The following is a 12,615-nucleotide window of genomic DNA, read 5'->3' as shown; positions in this document are numbered from 1 at the left end:
TTTGTCGACTGCTTTTGGCCACCCGTGCCTTGTCATTTCACGCACCATTCTCAGCTCTCTGTCTTTATCTGTTTCTTTCGCTACTTCTTTAGCCGTCAGCGGTAACTCTGGAATGGGCGAAAAATAGTTCACAGCTTCCTCAGTAGGCACCCGCGGCAACGGTAACCTAGACAGCCCGTCTGCATTTCCACTCGAGCCACCCTTCCGGTACTCAATCGTATACTGATAACTGGCAAGCAGATTAGACCAGCGGTGGATCCTTGCTGCTGCAACGGAACTCGCATGTTTCTTGGGTCGAAAATATAGGTGAGTGGCTGATGCTCCATCACGATAGTAAACTGTCTGCCATACAGATATTTATGAAACTTCTGAATGCCGAACACGATTGCAAGCGCTTCTCTTTCAATGTGGGCGTAGTTCCTTTCAGCTGCATTTAGCGTTCGAGAAGCGTACGCCACCGGTCTGTCTTCCCCACTGACCACATGAGAGATAACGGCAGCTACGCCATGCACTGACGCGTCACATGTTAGCTTCAGCGGTTTTGCTGCATCGCACAGCTCGAGAACCGCGTCACTACAGAGAAGTTTCTTGCAACATTGAAAACTTTCTTTGCATTCCTGGGACCAATTCCACTGATTTTCTTTCCTGAGCAGTTTGTGCATTGGCTCTAGTGTTTCGGCCAGACGCGGCAAGAACTTAGCGTAAAAGTTCAAAAGTCCTAAGAAAGCGCGTAGCTCGCCTACGTTCTTAGGTCCGGGCGCTTTCAATACGGCCTCAACCTTTTCTTTTGTCAGCTTCAGTCCTGCACTACTAATCTCATGCCCGAGATACTTAACGCTGCTCTGAAAAAATTTGCATTTTTCGGCATTTGCGTGAATGCCATGCTTCTTAAGCTGCTCTAGAACACGCTCAGTGTTTTCTGCGCATTCTTCTCGAGTTTTGCCTGCAATCAGAACGTCGTCCAGGTAGCACGCGGTCCCCGGAATTCCTTTTAGGATTTGGTCCATGACCGACTGAAACAACGCAGGGGCACTTGCCACGCCGTACGGAAAACGTCTGAATCGAAACAAGCCGAGGTGCGTGTTCACTGTAAGAATTCTTGCGACCTTTCATCTAGCTCGAGTTGCAGATATGCTTTTGATAAATCCAAAACAGTGAAAACTGTACCTCCTGCTACAGTCGCAAAAATATCTTCAGGCAAGGGAAGCGGATAGTGATCTATCTTCAGGTGCGGGTTTACAGTCACATGATAGTCACCGCAAAGTCCCACCCTCGTCGCCATTGTTGTATCTTGACAAAGAAAGACGGAACCAGGCGAACTTGATAGCAGGGGGCTTACTGCTTTATTTGACGCATCAGGGGCGTCTCAGTACAAGGATCGAAACATAAGACATAAGACTGATAATACAGATAGCTGCCGGCTTTTTATAGCCTTCACTAGGGCGTTACATCATAGACACGTGGACAGGCATGCAGGCAGTCAGCATAGTGGCTGCACCGATCTTATCACAGGTAGCCTCGAGCTTGCGCCCAGCCGAACGGCGTCATGCGTGCCATTATTCATATGTAACAGCCGTCTATTATGCTATTTAATAAACAGTTACAATTCTTACGATCGGGGTTTCCAAGTTGATGGGAAGTGTTTATCTGCTTTTCACTTGTGCATTGAAGTGGCTGATTCCCTGTAGTATATATGCGAGAAAAACATGCTGTAATAAGCCAGCGCTGTTGTGTGTTCCCTTTTCTGTGCCCTGGTTGTATACGTGCGCTGTGTTTCATAATACACATGGACAGTAAAAAGACATGGTAAGCTGCTGATTGGACCTAAGATTTTACGATTCACACCAGCAGGTCTTTTTTTGTTCTGTGGCTTGACGACTTGACCTCAGTCCCGGACCCGCAACGGCAATGTGGCGGTCGACGCGAGAAAGCGTCGTTTGTACCTCCATGTCTTCTGGTTGCGAGCAGCAGTCACGAGGGCGCCAACTTGAAGGCAGCTGTGCAGGTCGCAGGCGTGTCCATTGCCCGAGGTGTCTCGACCGCATTCCTGGCCAGCGGTGAAGGCGATGTGCAGAAGACGACCAGCCGGGGTTACATCACTCCCTCTGCATACACTCAAAACATTCTCAACAGAACGGTGCAGTAGGCCAATGGGAAGGGAGCTGCGGGCACATCGCTCACGTGGTACGATGTTCAGTATGGCTATCGAAGACATCGGCGGCGACTGAGACGCCAAATTTAAGGGAACGAAGGTTGCTTTTCTTAATTTGTGCAACGCAAGCTAAAATGAGGGAAGCAGAGTGCAACACCTCAATGCCACGATCCAACAGGTTTGTCCCACGTGCGACAGGCAGCTCTGCAGAACCTTAGGCCTAACAGGTCGCTCAACAACAACCTGCATCCAAACAGCCCCCTGCATAGGCTCAGAAGAGGCAGCCACGAAGAGACGTCCCCTATGTGAGGAGGCCCTATGCCACTCGCAGCGCACACAGCAGCTTAACGAGCGATTGGCATCGAGCTGCGATACCAGTAGCAACGACAGCCGTGGCCCCTGGCCACCCGGCTACACAAGCCGCGACTTCCAGAGTCAAGGAGGCAGAAGAAACTATTTACAGAAAACTCAGACCACCTACGAGGCTTCTGTACTCACTTGCTTTGGGCTTGCCTACAAATACGTGCTCTATGCCTCGCTCTGCCAGGATGCAGACCACGTGACTTTTGTTTCGACAAGTCAACGTTCTGAAAAAGTATTCAAGCACTTGCGAACAGAAAAAATAACATGTGCAAGCACGCCACACCAACTGATCTCCTCGCTCTCAAGAAAGCACGCCGCCAACACTAGCAATGAAAATCCCCCCCCCCTCAGGCCTACTCTAACCCAGCTCACACAAAGGTTGCCACGAACTGTGAAAACTGTCGTCCGATGCTCCAAGAGCCCCACTTTGGGTGCCAGTGTGGAGTCTGGAGATGTCGCCGCTCTCTCGGAACACATGGAGACAGTTCACACTGTCGGGCAAGAACTATGTGTACATTTATTAACCTGCTTTTGCATACGATGAGCTCACCAGCAGAATCTAATACAGTGAAACCTCGGTGATACGATCACAGCTCATACGAATTTCGGGGTGATATGAATTTTTCATTGGTCCCGGCCAACGCCTATTGGCCTGCAGTGTAATGGAGTACGGTTGTTGCGAACCGATTTTCACCCAGCGATGTTTGATACGAGCATACGCTACCGCCCAGGTATGAAGAGGTGCTGTCGCGGAAGACGTGCCAAGCACATGCGAGCGCGGGAACGCAAGTGTGGGCATCAGCACATTTACTTGATGCCAGTTAACAACTAATAAATTGTGCAGCATAGTTGACAGGGCTAGACAGCTAGCATTTCAACATTTCAGTCCTTAGTCAGACAGCTGACCGAAGACTGAAATGCTGCATCATGACCATGTTTTGCACGCATTAGCGGCTGTCTTTTTTTTTTTTAGTACGAAAATATTTTATGCCAGGGTCTGCCAAGTATTGACTAATGTCATTTCCATCATAGATCTGGCATCAATAAAAAGAAAGCTGGCAGGTTAGAAAGGTATCCAGAGAAGAACTTTGGTTGTGTTACTTGACTAGGAAATCAAAGCCAGGTCTCCACCATTTTTGAGCATGGAAGCTGGGTGCCCTGACCACTATGCCATCAATGCAGACACCTTTCTTGGAGCGAACTCAATACATGTATATATGGTTCCCTTTTTTGCACTGCCATCATAGTACTGTGCCGATGTGCTGCAGCAGTGTTTCGGTGTGGCAAGCGCAGCCATGCATCACCATGCTGGCCTATTAGCAGTACGCATCGCAAATGGTATTAACTTGCAGCAAAGTTTCAGCTACTTCTCTGGAGGCGCGTTTGATTTTTGTTTTAGCGCGAGGCCCACCACTAGGAAAGCATGCGTCACTGTCGGCGTGGCGTGCTAGGCAGGATCGGCGGGGGCGGCATCTGCTTTGGGAGCACAGACACACTGAAAGCAGAATTTTAGAATGCCACCTGTACTTTCATTATGATCAAATGGGGAGGTTTTCCCGCTTCAGCTGTGCGCTTGACAACACTTCAAAGCACTGCAATCACAATCACAGCAATCGCACTGCAATCAAACCGCTTTCGCAATTATAGTGCAAGAAATCTCTACCATAATACGTATTTCTTTACTTTTTACGTTTTCTTTGATGCTAAATAGTAGGGATGGGCGAATAGCAAATTTGAGGTTCGAAGCGAATCCGAAGCGAATAGTAATTTGGTCGAATAATTTCGAATCGAATAGTTCGAATAGTATATAGTGCATATTATTACGAAAAATGAGTGTTTTTGTCATGACCCTTGCACATATTTTTAAGAATTGGAACTAGGTATGAGTGAATGTCACTTTTTTGGTTTGAAATGAAGTGGAAGCAACCTTGAATAGTATCAAGATTTGAATAGCAGTAGGGTGCAAGTTATAAGTGGTACAATATGTTACAATTTAAAAATTACTATACTTAGCGCATATAAGCCCATATAACATGATTTAAACTTAAAAAAAAAATGTACACTTAACCTTGAAGTGTGGCTTCGCGGCAGTACAGATTTCTCCTGTAAAGGTGGTTTCACGGTACAGCAACCTGACGCTGCAGCGAAACCACCTTTACAGGGGGTTATGTGCGGTCAAACATACATATATTCGTTCATTTCGAATACTTCGAAATTTCGAATAATATAAATTCGTATCGAAGCGAATTCGAATACTGTAATATTCGTTCGAATATTCGAAACACCCGAATATTCGCCCACCCTACTAAATAGTCTACAAAAGTTAGCATTCACGAACTACATGCAGAAGCATAGTAAAACACGTGTGCGCTTCGGTTTTGTAGCCTTGGCTGTGCTGACACAGAAAGTGGTTGCTAGGTATAGCATGTGAAATGAAAAACAGCGCGAGAAGACAGGGACTGAGGGGGACAAGGGAGCACACCCTTGTCCGCCACATCAGTTGGGCTTCCACAGAGAAGTTGACAGGAGGAGAGGCTGAGGAAATGGCATCTTTGCCTATCACGTGTAAAGTGTTGTCGGCAACACTTTGGTTGCACCAAATCATGTACATAAATACAATTCGGCCTCTACATTGCCTCATTCTTGATAAGAGAACTATGAAACACCACCCCGCCAGCGCTTCATCCACCTAGCCAAAGAAACACTTTTATGTTGCTATCTCATAAGAACATATACGGATTCTCTGCAACTTTTTTCTGTAATTTCACTTCGAAGTATTTGAAAAATGTTTGACAAATATTCTAGAATCATTTGAAAATTATTCGATTCGATTCGCACTCAATTTTATTATTCGAATTCGCTTCGCACCCAAAATTTGCTATTCGCACAGCTCTAATTTAGAGCTTTTACGTTGAGAGGGTCGTGTTATTGTTATAGTGAAATGCAAGTGCCATGGTCTAAACCCGGTAAGTATTTCTTTTCAAAATGTTAACAGCGCAAGAACGATTAGGAAGGGACGAGACAACAAAGGTAAAGAGCGCTGTTTACCTTTGTTGTTTACCGGTAAGTATGCTATCGATGAAGTGATGTCAATGGATGACGTTAGCAGAGTATCTTGCATCAAGAAGAAATGATGTGCTTAAACGGGTATCTCTTGTGCAGACTCCCACGTGTGCTGGATTGACAGGTAGCGCTATCTTACTTGCATATGCGCAGATGAGTCTTTGGTGTCTACTTCTTCTCTTCTGCAATGCGCCCTTTGAGTTGATAGTTGTCTCGTTCTCTTCTCTTGTGTTTGGTGTTACCTTCTTTTATGATGAACTAGCTCGGCTTCTCTCACTCACAGCAGGACTAATTGATTCTCCTATTAACTATTGCCGTTTCATATTGGTGGCACAATCTGGGGAAAAAGAAAAACGAGAGTAGTCCGTGTAAACGTAGTCAGTTTCACTTATCTAGCCTCGAGAGGGTGCAGAAGAGGGCGATGATGGATTGGATGCTCCATCGTTTGGAGTCTTTCACCTGGGTGCAGTAGCATGTGCCACACTATTCCCCTTGTTCTCCATGGCAGGTGAAGGAATGCGAGGCACTGGTTTTGCGGCTGAGCAGCCAGCACCAGCTGGTTGCCCTGGACACTGAGGGTGTCAACCTGGGTCCGCAGGGTCCACTGACCCTTGTGCAGCTGGCTACCCCTGCAGCCGAGGTGTTCCTCTTTGACGTGCAGTCGGCACCTCAGCTGTTCACCGAAGGACATTTGCGGGACATCCTGGAGGCTGAGCACATCACCAAGGTGACGTGACATCTGTGTCGAGGCTGGCTGGTTAATCTGAGCGAGGATGTGCAGAGGAAAGTCTCTGTGTGCCAGACATGCTGTTTCATCTTAAAGGCCATAAAGGGGGCCCCGCAGTACAAAACAGGGACATAGAGAAGAGAACAACGAGAAATGCTGTTTCAGTTTAGTGCTGAAATGGGAGAAGGCTGTTCCTGGCTGCCAAAAGCTATGCCTCTCCCTTTTTACCTTCTAGCTTTAAGCTTGCGTATACTGCCAATGTACTGACAACAAGTTGTTTCATCGACTTGTTTGTAGTCGCAGGGCTATTTTGCCAACTTCAGTGCAACGGACTTGCTCCACCTCCCTGCTACCAAACAAACATGTAGGCGAAAAAAAAGAGACGCAGTTTGCAAACTTTATTTCACGTGATTCCAGAAGTGGAAAAGAAGAAACATTGTGACAAAAAATTCATTTTCGAAGGGTGTCCACAGACGGGGACTTTAGTTGCAAATATGACCATAAATATGGCTGATGAACCTGGCTTTCAGTGCATCAGATATTTTTCAAACGATGCCCAAACACGAATAGTGTAACTTTTGTTTACAGTGCATTATATGAAAGAAATATATATATTAATTGCAACACTTTAAGCAGCTAGGCCTAGGCTGCATGATCTGCCCATTGCCATTTTGTTTTGTTTGCACACCAGCTGCTAACGTTGAATTCTGCTGCTCACTCTTGGAGTCTAGCTAAAGAACACTCGGGGCAACAAAGACATGAATTTTCAACCACACTGAGCAGTTGCTTCAGAAGTCATGTCCACAAACATGGATGCAGGTAGCAAAGAGGTTAATATATGGTGAGCCATGATGTTGATAAAGCAGCAGCACACAAAAGGCAGCGCTTGTATGTGTGTGCCTTCTTTATGCGCCCATGAACTTGTCTTTTGTGCAGGCTGCAACGGTGGTCTAGTGGTTATGATGCTAGACTGCTGACCGGAAAATCCCGCATTTTCAGTGGAGGCGAAAATTCTTGAGGCCTGTGTATTTAGATTTATAGGTGCATGTTAACCCTATGAGGGTCGAATTTTTTCGTGAAATCCAGTCCAAAAATGTGTAATTTTTTTAGTGCTGAAATAAATTCTTCAGACGATTCGATTTAGGAAAAATATTGTCTAAATTTTTTTTTTTCGTGACCGTAAAGTGACAGAAAATCATTTTTGTTGTTACATACACATGGTTTATTCGCAGTAAAATCAAGCAAAATCCTGAAAAAGAAAGCTTAACAGTTTTTTATGAATAAGTATTATGCATTGTATTAAACGTAGCTCACGGACATACAAAATAAGTGCACCAGAGTACTTTTCCGGTTAAAAATGTTCGTGCTCTGACACTAAACACTTTTCAGCGTGTGATAGTCATTGAAGCATGGCTCGCCGCGCACGCTTTTCAGATGTCGCTCCGTGATCGTCATCGGAGTCTAAACTAGTCAAAAAATCCTCGTCTGACAAACTGAAATCCAATTAATCAGATTCTGATTCGGCACTTGGGGAATAGTCCGCATCGGAAGAATCGCTGCTCCACTCACCGGCGCGCGCTTCTATAGCGTAAGCGAACTGCGTCAGTGAGCGCACGGAAGAAAACTCTATGGTTGTGCGGCCGTCCGGAAAGCAAAACGAGTGAAAAATCTACAGTAATCCTTCGCTTTATCGCCAACAAGACGTAGTCAGTTTTTCCGAGACCCCAAAACAGGAAACGCAATCACGGCGGTGTCGTTTGTGTAATTCAGCGCCGCACGGAAACAGATGTAATCGCGCTCCGGGGTGCAATAAACGAGACAGTAACAAGCGGTCACCCTTTGAGAGATTAGAAACCAAACCGCCATCAGCTTTGCGGGCGCAAGAAGCGAAAACCACCCGAAGGACGAAACCAAAACCAGCCGCAACGCGTGCGCACGCTCCGATCCGGTGCGCAACTGAACGCCGCCGCGCCGCTTTGGAAAGCAAAAAAAAAAGAAGAACGGCGAGACATCGGCGCATTAAAAATATATTCCACGTATTCTCGAAACGTGGCAGCACATTCCAAGCAAGAGAAATGATCGAGGAAGGCGCGCGTTTGAAACCAACCACTCCGCGGGCGCGCTCGGTTGCGCAAGCGATAGCCGGTGCGCCGTTTTGCGAAGCATAAGAAAAGCAACAACGGAGAGACATCAGCGCATGAAAAAAATTCCACGTATTCCCGAAGCATGGCAGCACATGCAAAGCAAGAGAAATTATCGAAAAATTCGCGCACTTTAAACCAGCTGCACCGCGAACCACTCGGATGGGCTAGCGATAGCCGGCGCGCCGTTTTGGGAAGCAAGATAAAAATACAACGCAGAGACATTGGCGCAAGAAAAAATTCCACGTATTCCCGAAGTGTGGAAGCACAGGCCAAGCGAGAGAAATGATCGAAAAAGGCGCGCGTTTTAAAAATAAACGCTATGCCGTACATGTACGACGAAAACCCTTTGGTACCAGGAAGCTTCTGCCGTACATGTACGGCGAAAACCCTCAAAAGGTTAAAGAACCCCAGGTGGTCGAAATTTCCAATGCCCTCCACTACGGCATCCCCATAATCATGTCGTGGTTTTGGGACATTAAACTCGAACAGTTATGATGGTTTGTGCACCGCTTCATCAACACATGGGATTGCCCTTCTAGCTTTCTCATATTCTCGACCCTGGCTATTCAAGATGTTAGATAGCATTGCAAACTTTTTGTAACCCTTTCTCTCCTGCTGACGAGTATTGTTGTCGTGAGATTTTGTGCCAAAATGACCAATGACGACTATACTCTAGATTAAGAAAAATTGGTCCCATGTGGAACCACCCACGTCACGACTATCGTCATAGTTGCGCTTCTTGATGTTAGATGGCGACACTTGTCCATGCTGTGCCATTTATGGCTCGGCTTTCATTTTATTGCCACCTTTCATTGCATTGCCATGCAATGACACCGTCTTTGAGCTATCTTTTTTATGCAATTAGTGAAATAAAGGAACCCAGTTGAATTGTAGTAGTAGTACCGTTTTATTCAGAACAAAAAGCTCTAAATTGAGTGAAAAAAGTTTTCTGGGAAATTCGGTACAATCAATTTTCTTTTTTTTCATGCTAGGGAAAGGGTTAACATTTTTGGCTATTAACTTAGTTGCTTTGCTGGTGAGGCCTGTGTGCAAGACCTTTGCCTGTGTTGTGGTCACGTTAGTTGTATCTCTTTTTGCTATGTTTGTATGCATGACATTTCAGAAATGCAACCGCTGAACTTGTACAGCTACACCCTACTGGTTCGGTGATTCAGTAGTTAGATTTTAACACTAGTTAAGCTTGTTCATCAGCAATAAGCAAAAGTTTAAGTTTGAAGCTTATGATTGTTTATTACATTCTGTGTCATGTTGTTCTCGATGTGTGCAGTCATATGTGATCAAGAACAAAAAGGCAGATTAAAGGAGCCTGTCATACCTTCAAATTTTGTTCGGTCAAGTGGTGTCATCTATGCAGTGGACAAACAAAGACCTGTGCTTTGTTGATGAAGATGTTTAGTGTGCAATACATCTGGTATCGCTGGATGTTTTCACAAAGCAAAGCCCTTCATTCTGTCACTTGGGGCACTCTACCAGCTGACAAAAACACTGTGATCAGCAGCTTCATAAATATTTGTTTGGTGTGTATGCAGGTTATGCATGACTGCAGGAATGACAGTGCAGCCCTGTTCTTCCAGTTTGGCATCAAGTTACAGAATGTGTTTGACACTCAGGTAGGGGCTCAAGTCTGTATTGTCAAGGGCTCGGTGCACATGTGGCATGACTGTGCAGGCGGCACATGCAACACTGCAGCAGCAGGATGTGGGCAAGCCTGTGCACAAGGTGAAGAACGTGTCACTGGGCACCCTGTGCACCCTGTACGGTGGACCAGCCAATCCACGCCGAGACCAGGTAAGCAAGGTCTTTGGTATCCTCACGCAAAACTCGGAGAAGTGAGCCGTCTTTGTGCAGCAGCTGAAGATGAACATGCCCAGAGTTTCAAGTTCATACTGGACTGGTCCGCCAGGAGAGCATTTGACTGCAAAGCAATGACTGATGAACATGGATTTCACTACGCTTTGTGCCTCAGCGGCTTGATGACATGCTTAGCCTACTGCATCACCTCGAGCACTGTAGGGAAAGGCTCAGGACAAAACTGCACTGTGAACGGAACCAGAGATGCATGTTGGCACTCTGGAAACTCCTCAAATGGGACCTCGTAACTCTCACGAAGGTCATGGCAGCTTACGAGATCCAGGGTGCTCCCCGATGCGAAATTACCTGCTCCAAAGTGCTCCAAAATGGAAATTTTGGCTGCTCCAAAATTGCCCCAAATCAGAAGCCCTCGACAGCATCACTGCGAATTGTAAGAGCAGAAATTTCTCTGGAATACTAATTCGAAAAATTTGTTGTAGTGATGCAGGAGTGTGTGACACCACAGACTACCAACAGAGCCTCCCAGTGGATGACAGAATAACAACAGCATGCCATGTCCCAAACTATGGCAAGACTTTTCTGTCTTTATATACGTATTTTAATCGGTCGCAGCAGCTAGAATCGAACACGTTCTGCAGAGCTGTGGGCCCCATTTTTTTTCACACTAAACCATGCATGAATGAGCAACAGATTGCGGCAAAACACAAAGAAGAGAGCTTAGCTCTGGAATGAAGTATTAAATTGCCATTCACGACTTTACGCCACCCTCCCAGTGCCGACATTGTATAAAGATGCAGTTGCCTACATATCTTTGTAGAAGCAGAAAGCTTCAGGTTTTCATAAACTGGCGTTCCCAAGTTTTGTCACTGGTGACAAGGAGTTCCGCACTTGGACGTCCAAAAATAGCCATGTAGCCAACTCGGAATTTTCGACGCCAACCAGCAAAAAAGTGGCCCAGTTTGGCTATTACAGTCGAACCCATTTATAACAAACTCGAAAGTGTCTCGAAAAGTGGTCGTTGTACTATCAGTAGTTCGTTGTTTTGGACTCGCCCTTAAAAACGTGCGCTTAGCGGCCAAGTGTTTTTTTGTTTTTTTTTTTCTGTGCACTCTTATTAAAGTGCTAACAATACCTCCGGTGACAAGCTAAGCCTTTTCTCGTCGTGAAGCTACGCCCGCTGCGTGCTCACGAGTGAATTAACCGCCTCTGCAACGAACTGATCCGTTTCACCGATGCGCGGTATCGCCACGTGGGGTCGATGATCCCTGGCTAGTTGCGTGCAGCGCATCGCCTACTCGGCTCGCGGAATCACTGCCGGGCCGCTTGCTGTATGCCGTATACGCGCGTTTGTACGTTCTTCTTGCCTGCTTCACTTGGGACCGTGCATGGGTGCGGCGAGTAGACTGTTCGTTCAACGTGGCGAAAACAAGCATTTTGCAAGCAACGCGCACGCTACGTCTCCGCGATGCTCTCGCGACCCTGCTGGCCCTGCATGACGATTTGCGGCGCACTTAAGTTGTCACCTAGTCAAACACGCAGTTTACGCTCGCTGTCAGTGCACCAACGTTTCTCGGTGCCCGCACCACTCAACAACAGCGAGCTACTTTCGTTTCTACAAACCAACGTGCACTTTAAAGCGGTCTTGCACGACACGGCGGCAGTGAACTTGCGAACGGCAGCATGGCCCGCTTGTACCACCGTCAATCCGCACAGTGTACGGCATACGCCACGCGCGTAGCCGACCAGATATCTACATATGACTGTGATAAGATTGTCGGCTATAAGTCATAATTGCACATTCATCGACGGCTGATGCTTATTCGCGAAGACATCACCGCAATCGCGCGGCAGTCGTTATCACCAATCGACCGGTCTCTGCCGTTACCAAAAAGACAGACGACCTTTTGCGGCACATTGTGGCGTCGACGAGTTCAGGAACGCAGTGGACCTTTATGCGATGGAAAGTTATCGCGGTTATCACTTCTTGCATTTGTGCCTTCTTGCGTTCCAAGGCATTTGGTTCATCCTAGGCGATCGTAGCTGCAGGGAATGGCGTCAGAAAGGTTACCATGTGAAAGCTGACCGCAAGGCTTCGTGCTGCCTCCTATTTTTTATTTTTTTTTTCCCCACTGCCATTCTGCCACTGAAGAAACGGCTGGAAAGTGAGTGACCTTGCTCGCAGCGTCCGAAATCTGCATGCGGTGCTCGGCTATCTGGGATATCTTAGTCGGAGTAAACTGGAGCAGGGCACGCGCGAGCGCGCACCCCTCTCACGCTTTAGAAGGCCTGTTTTAACTTTTTTTTACCGCGACCGTGTCTGAAGTGTTCGTTAT

General features: G+C 46.7%; 1 pseudogene; it reads left to right on the top strand.

The window, feature by feature from the left end:
* LOC119378326 (egalitarian protein homolog) overlaps positions 1-12,615 on the top strand; it is a 51,325-nt pseudogene that overhangs the window by 32,863 nt on the left and 5,847 nt on the right.

The sequence above is a fragment of the Rhipicephalus sanguineus genome, unplaced genomic scaffold (assembly GCF_013339695.2).
Source record: "Rhipicephalus sanguineus isolate Rsan-2018 unplaced genomic scaffold, BIME_Rsan_1.4 Seq782, whole genome shotgun sequence".
NCBI lineage: Eukaryota > Metazoa > Arthropoda > Arachnida > Ixodida > Ixodidae > Rhipicephalus > Rhipicephalus sanguineus.
Note: the sequence above shows the minus strand (reverse complement) of the source record. Positions and strands in the feature narration are given on the sequence as shown.